The sequence below is a fragment of the Mustela putorius genome, unplaced genomic scaffold (assembly GCF_011764305.1).
Source record: "Mustela putorius furo isolate JIRA1106 unplaced genomic scaffold, ASM1176430v1.1 tig00003845_pilon_pilon_pilon, whole genome shotgun sequence".
NCBI classification, from domain to species: Eukaryota; Metazoa; Chordata; class Mammalia; order Carnivora; family Mustelidae; genus Mustela; species Mustela putorius.
The window spans coordinates 60694847-60703237 of record NW_025421998.1 but is presented as its reverse complement, the minus strand read 5'-3'; the positions used below and the strand labels follow the sequence as shown (position 1 = coordinate 60703237).

General features: G+C 48.6%; 1 long non-coding RNA gene across 1 annotated transcript; it reads right to left on the bottom strand.

Moving 5' to 3' along the window:
• Positions 1–705: 705 nt before the first annotated feature.
• On the bottom strand, positions 706–6637 carry LOC123394819. The gene is made up of 4 exons (XR_006609545.1): positions 4919–6637; positions 3969–4050; positions 1733–1840; positions 706–1380 (listed from the first exon to the last, which is right to left on the bottom strand). It is a non-coding gene; the product is annotated as an uncharacterized LOC123394819 (long non-coding RNA).
• Between the last annotated feature and the right edge of the window lie 1754 nt (positions 6638–8391).

Genomic DNA, 8391 nt, shown 5'->3' with positions numbered 1-8391 from the left:
GTATCCCTCCCTTCCATCTGCCCGGTATTACTGTTCTTCCTTCCGTCAAGGCTGTCATCTCTGCAGCATGGCTTAAAGACTGTGTCACCGTTGTCCCCAGGATTTTCTTCCATGCTGCTGCTGGTATAGCCGCACAGGCTCTGCAGTGACAATACATCACGACTACCACCCAGCCAGTGACGATGGGGACACACAATCTGACTTCAGCTAGATTGAGATATGAATAAAAATGTATCAATGTAGTTTGCTCACTATTCTTTGCCTTCTCCCATCTTTGCTGATAGCAGCACCAGGGCGGCAAAACCTGATCGAATCAGAGCAAATTTCTTTCTTTCTTTCTTTCTTTTTTTTTTTGGAGAGGGTGCCTGAGCTCTTGTGAGGGAGGTGGGGAGATGGAGACTCTAAAGCAGCCTCCATGCCCAGCACAGAGTCAGACATGGGGCTCAATCCCAGGACCCTGAGATCATGACTGGAGCTGAAATCAAGAGTCTGACACTTAACCAACTGAGCCACCCAGTCACCCATGAGAGCAAATCATTTTTTTAAAAAAAATATTTTATTTATTTATTTGACACAGAGAAAGAGAGACCACAAGCAGGGGGAGAGGCAGAGGGAGAAGCAGGCTTCCTGCTGAGCAAGGAGCCCAATGTGGGGCTCCATCCTGGGATCACAACTTGAGCCAAAGGCAGACTCTTAAAGCGTAAGCCACCCAGGTACCCCTAGAGAGAGCAAATCATTTTTAATATCCTCCTCTATATAACAAAATGATTTTTAGCAATAATCCTATAGTCATCAGAAATTAGCACTCTCTCCTTGATCTGCTTTTAAATTTTAAAAACAAATACAAATTTAAAAGAACAATTTGACTTTAAAAGTTCCCTCCACTGTGGTGAGACATATCATGTATGAATGAAAATTTGCATCTGCCAAACAAAAATATCACACCTCTCAGTTCACAGTCTGTTAGCTGTTTTAATTTTCAATCCAAATAGAATTCCCAGAAATTGCACAGAATTGAAGTAACTCCAGCTCCCTTTCTTTGTCTCCAGAGGCCCTGAGATCTCACTGTTGACTCACCCATGGTTTACACGAAAGGCAGGGAAGGACTGGGGGCGGGCTGGTGGTTTGCAGACAATTTGAAGGGGGCTCTCGGGATCCCAAACAGCTAGGGCCGGAGTTGCAGGTGGGCATCAGAGCTGGGAATTCACCAGCGCAACACCATATTTATTCAAGGATCAGTAATAAAAACGCAGTCATGTGGAACTTGCTTATCTAATAGTAAAACTCCGCAGTAACTGTGGCCGTCCTCTAGAACTTGGGCAACATGTTGGGGTCTCAGGAGCCTGCTGGATCACTGACATTGTCTAGAAATGTTGGCCCCTGGTGATAATAAAGAGAAAATAAATTTTAAATTTTACTTGGGTTTTTTAAATAATTATTTTTTAAAAAATTCTCTATAGACAATATACCCTCTTATTGCTTGAATCCAGGGCAGACCACCCTATCCCACTCTCACGCCTTACTATTTTTTTTTTGAAGGTTTTATTTATTTATTTGACAGAGATCACAAGTAGGCAGAGAGGCAGGCAGAGAGAGGGGGGGAAGCAGGATCCCTGCGGAGCAGAGAGCCTGATGCGGGGCTCGATCCCAGGACATGGGGATTGTGACCTGAGGGAAGGCAGAGGCTTTAACCCACCACTTTAACCCACCCAGGCGCTCCCCGGCGACTTACTCTTGATATGCTGCTGCTTCTGGCTTATTTTAGGGGATTGAAGACTACTTGGTTGGAAAGAGCTTTGACCACAAGGCCCTGACACTTCCAGTTCAATAGGTTTTAGTTCTGGGCCAAGAGAGAAAAAAGTGCGATTAATTAATAATAGTCAACACTTACTGCCTGTCTGCTTTGTGCCAGGTCCTATCTTTGGTTTCCTTCCAAGTACAGTTTATGAGATATGTTCTATTATTTCTACTTCCAAAGAGGGGAACTGAAGCTTAGAGAGACCGCCCAAGTTCCCCAAGGTCACACAGCAAGTAAGTGGTAGAGAATGAGTCTGGGCCCAACAGCCTGACCTAGGGCCCAGACTCGTGCTCTTGACCTTTAAACTCTACTGCCTCCTACCATGCACCCATCAAGCAAAAGACACCACACCACAGTGGAACACTAATCATTTTGGGGTATCTCTTTGGGACCAATAACTAGAAACACACTATCTTATTTAATCATCACAACAGCCCTGCAAGGAAGTATCTTGTGCGCCTTTGTACCCAGCATGACAATGACATTCAGCACGTTAATTGCTTTTGATTACAGAGTAAATGATGGAGCTGGTATTCAAGCCCTTCTGTGCTTTCTTTGTTTAGCTCACACTTGCTTCCTAAGGCACCCAATGCTCTCTGGTACATTGAACCAGAAATATACAGGCACACACACAATATGAGAATATCCCCATGCATAAGGACAAGGTGCAGGCAATCTAGTTGGAGGGCGAGGAACTTGACTTCCTAGCCTGCCTTGCAGCTAGGGTGGCACAGTCCAGGCCAGTGAGAGGTTAAGGGGAAGTCTGCTGGTGAGGGTGGGTGGGCTCTAGGAAGGCTTTTGCTCTCCTAATAAAAGGGACAAACTCAGCAGTTGGGGACGTCCTTTCATTCTTTCTTCCCTGAACACAGATCTGCAGCAGCCATTTTGGAACCATGAGGTACAAGCCAAAGGAAGCGCAAAGACAGCTGCCCTCATAGCACAGAGCGCCTGAACCAATACCACTGACCACCTGTCTCTACTTCTTGTGGGAGAAAAGCTCATAGTTATTTCAGCTTCTTCTTCTTCTTCTTCTTTTTTTTAAAGATTTTATTTATTCATTTGACAGACAGAGAACACAAGTAGGCAGAGAGGCAGGCAGAGAGAGAGGAGGAAGCAGGCTCCCCGCTGAGCAGAGAGCCCGAGGCGGGGCTTGATCCCAGGACCCTGGTATCATGACCTGAGCCAAAGGCAGAGGCTTTAACCCACTGAGCCACCCAGGCGCCCCTATTTCAGCTTCTTTTAACCCCGTATTCTGTCACTTGCAGCCCGATATAACCCTAGCTGTTTTGGAAAGAAGTGAGTGGCCTCCCTTTCCTTATACCTGAGAGGTAAGCCTTTGATTTCTGTGCCTATTTGAACTGATTTTTCACCCTCGCCTTAAGAAAGACGGTATCCTGAATGTAATTTGAGATACCTTAAGAGTGCCTAACTGGCTCAGTTGGTAGAGCATGCGACTGTCTGTCTTGAGGTCATGGATTCAATCCCCACATTGCGGGTAGTAGTAGTTACTTAAAAACAAACAAACAAACAAACAAAAAACACATATCTTAAGGGCATCTGGTTGGCTCATGTCATGATCCCAGGGTCCTGGGATCAAACCCCACATGGGGCTCCCTGCTCAATGGGGAGCCTGCTTCTCCCTCTCCCTCTGCTTCACCCCTCCCTCCCTCCCACTCATGCTCTCTCTCTCTCTCTCTCAAATAAATAAATCATAGACATAAAAAAGAAAAATCATAAACATAAAAAAATGTCTTTTGAAAAAAAAAGACATCTTAGGGATGCCTGGGTGGCTCAGTTGGTTAAATGTCTGTCTTCGGCACAGGTCATGATCCCAGGGTCCTAGGATTGAGCCCTGCATCGGGCTCCCTGCTCAGTGGGGATCCTGCTTCTTCCTCTGCCTGCTCCCTTCCCTGCTTGGGCTCTCTCTCTCTCTCTCTTACTCTCTCTCTGTGACAAATAAGTAAATAAAATCTTTAAAAAATAAATAAATAAAATAAGAAAGAAATCTTGGTGCTGTGGGTATGACACTCTAAGTATCTCCTATGCCTGCTGCCCCTTCCGAGAGCAAGAATCGGTGGTTCTTCATGAATGAGTCCCATGATTTGGACCCTGATTCTCTAGCCAAAGCTGAGTTGACCCTGACTCTTGGAACTTCCCCGCAAGCACCCACCTGCAGGTCAGCGAGTGGCCCATGGGGGGCGTGGTATGCGAGCCCTCCAGCGAAGGTACTGTGTAGCTGCTGACGGACGCACCTATGAAACGGAAGTTGTGTTATGCGAGGCAGAAGCCATTAAGCAAGATGATCACAGACAACCAGCTACTACGAAGCAATGTGAATCAGGAACACATAGGAACCAAGAGGTAGTGAGAAGGAAAGTCAAAAAGTTATAGGGTAACAAGAGGAGAACCCTAACTATGGCACAGCCTTCAAGGTGGGAAGCCACCAATGGCTGCTAGTAAGGGAGTGGGAAGATGCAGGGTCTTTCCCCTGCTGACCTTCTAAAGCTCCGTGCATCATGGGAGCTGTTAGGATTGCTGACATATCACTGACCATACTCCATGGCTGGTGAGGCTATGTCCTGTAGCTGACCTCCCCTATTTTTTTTTTTTTTAAAGATTTTATTTATTTATCAGAGAGAGAGAGGGGGAGAAAGCGAGCACAGGCAGAGAGAATGGCAGGCAGAGGCAGAGGGAGAAGCAGGCTCCCTGCTGAGCAAGGAGCCCGATGTGGGACTCGATCCCAGGATGCTGGGATCATGACCTGAGCCGAAGGCAGCTGCTTAACCAACTGAGCCACCCAGGCGTCCCTGACCTCCCCTATTTTGACAGAGCTAAAATAACCCTCCAGGAAGTCTGAAAGAGCTTAACCGATGTGTTGGCAACGCAGACCTCGGACCTCATCACCAGACCTCGGAGCATGTTACACATACACCCGTGGTGCCCGGGGATTATAGGCAGGACGCCTGTGGGTCACATGTGGGCTGAGGGCCTGTGTTCCTTAGTCTCCAGTTATCTTAAGATGTGTGTGCTCAGGTCTTTAGACGGTGTGTGTGCGTGCTTAGGATCAGTCAGCCCCTACCCCGCTCTGATCCTGAGAGCTGCCCTACTTCACACACTTACATCACCTGCTTGACTCCCCTGGAGGCTCGTGAGTGGCAACTTCTGGCTGACGAGGCAGAGGGGTCACTCACACTGCCCAGAGGCTCTATGCGGCCCCCTTCCCCCTGCATCCGGAGACCTGTGTTCTCTAGGCAGGACAGGAAGCCGCTGCTTTCCCAGAATCTTCCTGGCTTCTAAGGAGAGAACGAGAGACCACGTGACTGGGCGTGGGCCTGTTGCCACCCCCGCAGACCACAGAGCTGGCATCTTCTGTCACTTCATCAGCCACTCGCTTCTCTACCACAGTTTGTAACTCCTGTCGCCACTTCTAATCACATCCAGCACCACTTATCACGGCGGCTCTCATCTCTCCTGGCCTTCTGGGGCTTTCATCATGGCTGTCTTACAGGGTGTCCATGGGGTTGACCTTTGTGGTCTGAACCAATTAGTGGGTGCTTTTCCTTCAGCCCAGCGGGCCACAAATCCTGGCCCTGTGTGGTCCCACGGATGGTGGCTCCGCTTTGGGTGCTGGTGAGCTGGCCCTAGGGGGCTGTGCTTTACCATGCATCAGAGCCGTGACTGTTGTCTCAATGGCTTCTTGAGTCTAGAGGGATTCCAGGAGCCTGAGGGATCCAGAAAATGGGGGTAGTGCAGAGGCAGGACTCATCTCTGGAAATAACAGCCTGGGGAAGTGTTGGCAGGAGAGAGTACGGGAGACTGGTATCTGAGGTGGTCAACATGTTTTCCTCTCGGTGTGGGTTACTGCAGACAATGCAAGCATCACAAAGAACACCCCAGACTGCTGATGAGGCAGCCCAGGAGGAAGGTAGGGGATGGTGCACGGCCTGGCATCTGCACACAGGAGTGTGTTTGTGTGTCCATGTGCGGCTGTGCACGCTTACACGTGCATGTGTCTGTGTCTGTGTATGGGGACTAGTGCTGGGGAGCTGTGGAAAATCAAGTGAGGCAGGAAACAATCATGCAGGGTCTTAAAAGGTAGAGAAATCCATTGAGGATCACTGTAGTGGGTCGTTTTGAGCCACTGAAGGGGAGAGGGAATCAGGCCCAGATACCCACCTATGTGGTGACCCAGAGGCAAAGCAAGGAAATCATCCCAGGAGACTCAGAAGGAGATTCTGAGAAGCCTGGATCGTTGGCTCAATCTGAAGGAGCAAGTGGAGGAAGCTGTCAATGTTGATGCCAAAGTTTTGAGCTCAGGGGCATATTGGCACCGACCACAGAATGGAAAGTTTGAGAGAGCTGAAGAGAGAGAACAAATTCTGTTTTAGAAGTGACATTTCATCCTTCGGAAAGAGACCTTCCTTCCTCCTTTATTTACTTGGATGACTGAGTGGTTGCCGGAACAGCTTTGCTTCCGTCTGGAGGGTGATGGAGAAACCTGGGGAACAAGGACAGGCCTCTGTCTTACCCTCGTCTCCAGGTTTCTCAGCCAATAAGACAGCAGGACCAGAAGTTTCCACGAGACATCCACTGGCTGGTGGTCTCTCCGTGACAGCTCTGAACAGAATGAGATAGACATCAACCAGTTAGTCCAAGAGAGGAGCTCAGAAGCTCATTACTTGATATGACTTCAGAGGAACACCCACATTCTTTTGCTGACAAGCAGGCAGGAGCTGGATTTGGCCTCATCAGCACATTGGCAGGGAGCCATGCTGTTAAATGGAAACTGACCCATCACAGGAACAAAAGTGAAGGGCAAGTGATCATTCCACTCCACATTCCTTGCCATACACCCCATCCCTGCCCTCTGTATTCAGAACACTTTAAAACTTAACGTAGTGAGACCCCTTCATTGTTGGGAGGCTGTTTAAATTTCAGCTGGGAGTTTAGAAAACTTTCTGGATCCCAGGGTTCTAAATGGGGGCTTCCGTGGTGGGCGGTCATGCCCTTGAGTTTCAAACTGGCTGTGCATTTTAGGGCACAGATCCACAGCTGTCTACTGGGCCTGTATAATCCCCAATGTTAGCAGGTAAACCTTACTGTAACAAGACCACGGAGTTCATTCAGGAACAGTTAGCTTTTCTCTGCTGCCAGGCATTCTGGAAGTCTTAGATGGTCCCCATGGCATCCAGCTCAGTGAGCAGCTGTTTCATGCACTGTTTCGTGCACACAGAGCTAACCTGGAGCACCGGCTTTGCTTCTACCAGCAGCTCTAACCTGGGAAAACAAACTCACCTTTTTGAGTCTTGGTCTCCTTATCAGTAAAATGGGTGTTCTAATGCCTAGTTCAGAGTGTTGCTGTGATAAATACATTATATATAAAGGATGTGTTAGTTATCCACTGCTGCATAACAAATTACCTCAAAAGGTAGTGGCTTCAAGCAACAATAAGCCTTCCTTGTCTCCTAGTTTCTGTGGGTCAGGAATTTAGGAGTGGTTCTGGAGCTGGGTGGTTCTGGATGGAATTTTCTCAGACAGTTCAGCTGGATGGCAACTAGAACTGTAGTCATATGATGGTTAGAGCGGAGCTAGAGGAACTGCTTCGATTGCATTAGGTGGATAAGCTGGCACTTGGCAGGAGGTCTTGGCTCCTCTCCCTGAGGGCCTCTCTATAGGACGGCTTCTGTGTCCTTGGTGCATGGTGCTAGCTTCCCCCAGAGCAATCCAGCCAAGAGACCAAAGCAGAGGTTGCAATGACCTTTTATGACTTAGCCCCAGGAGTCGCATTTTGCCACCTCCCCTGTAGGCTATGGGTCACACGGGTCAGCTCTGATTCAGTATGGGAAGGGCCTCTACCAGCACATGCCTCCCAGGAAGCAAGGATCGCAGAGGGCTGCCTTAAAAGCTGGCGACCACAAGAGCTTACACAGCTCCTAGCTAAATTGCAGCTCCTAAGAGGATTATGATCCTCTGCTTGATATCCATTGCTCAAGAAAGAATGCTTCCTTTCCTTTGGCTCAGAAGAGCTGAGCATTGCGTTTCTACTCTCACATCTAGTGGCCCTCCAGTGCCATCCTTGGTGAAATCAGGAAGGGCAGCACCCCATGGCCCCCCCAAGAGGGACCCTTAAAGATAAAACTCAGAAACATCGGCCTCTTCTTTTTCCTTCCCCATTTATATAATCAGAGTCCCTCACAGCACAGTCTTGATTTCTCTGATGATTTGAAAGCTGCAGCCAGTAGTGATCCGCGGGACGTAAGCAACTGCTGCAGCAGGAAAGATGCTGACTTGCACTTCCTGCTCCAGCTCCACTAGGCAGAAAGCAGTGACCCATGTCACCCCTGAGACAAGAACAGGGGCTGTGCTAGAAACGGAAGTGTGCTGTTAAGGGGCAACTAAAGGAGTGTTTATCAGCAGCAGCCCCAACTACCTGATAACCCTAAGCCACATATCACGGGGATTTTCCCTACATCCTTACAGCTGGCGTTACACATTCGGGGAGGCTCTGGTTGGCTGGTGATAGAATGGATGAGGACACCTCAGTGACAGAAGCTACCAGCTGTTTCCCAATGCCAGTTCTTCTTGGCTTCCAC